A 1,026-nucleotide genomic window follows, 5' to 3' on the forward strand; every position below is an offset into this window, starting at 1 on the left:
ATTGCTGTTGATCACAAACAGGGATTGCTGTTGTTGGTCACAAACAAGGATTGCTGTTGATCACAAACAGGGATTGCTGTTGTTGGTCACAAACAGGGATTGCTGTTGTTGGTCACAAACAGGGATTGCTGTTGTTGGTCACAAACAAGGATTGCTGTTGGTCACAGACGGGGATTGCTGTTGTTGATCACAAACAGGGATTGCTGTTGGTCACAAACAGGAATTGCTGTTGGTCACAAACAGGGATTGCTGTTGTTGATCACAAACAGGGATTGCTGTTGATCACAAACAGGGATTGCTGTTGTTGGTCACAGACAGGAATTGCTGTTGGTCACAAACAGGGATTGCTGTTGGTTACAAACAGGGATTGCTGTTGGTCACAAACAAGGATTGCTGTTGTTGATCACAAACAGGAATTGCTGTTGATCACAAACAGGGATTGCTGTTGGTCACACACAGTGAGGAAGAACAGGCTGTGCATTGGTGGAGAGGGGTCCATGTGGAGGTAGGGCAGCACCTTCCTGGCACAAACATCTTGTTCATGCTCCTGGAGATAAGCCCAGCACAAGATGAGTCTGGGAAGTGGGCAGGGACTATGATGGGGATAGAGATCAACTGAGACCCACAAAGCCTCTGACCCATTTCCAGAAAGGTCTGAAAGAACATCTGTGACACCTGATTGACACAGAAACTGAGACAGCAATCCCAACAATGGGAAACCCTGTCCATAAAAAGGCACCCCCCAATCCTGGGTGGTGTCCCCAGGCTCCTGAACATCCCATCAGCTGCACTGATCCATGCTGAAACCAAGAATGACATCCCAGTAGCTGGATCAATGCTGGATCCAGGACTGGTGGTTTTTTTCTTTTTCCTTTCCTTTTCCTTTCCTTTCCCTTTTCCTTTTCCTTTTCCTTTTCCTTTTCCTTTTCCTTTCCTTTTCCTTTCCTTTCCTTTTCCTTTCCTTTTCCTTTTCCTTTCCTTTTCCTTTCCTTTTCCTTTCCTTTTCCTTTCCTTTTCCTTTCCTTT

This window comes from Parus major, chromosome 21, assembly GCF_001522545.3.
Source record: "Parus major isolate Abel chromosome 21, Parus_major1.1, whole genome shotgun sequence".
Taxonomy (NCBI): domain Eukaryota; kingdom Metazoa; phylum Chordata; class Aves; order Passeriformes; family Paridae; genus Parus; species Parus major.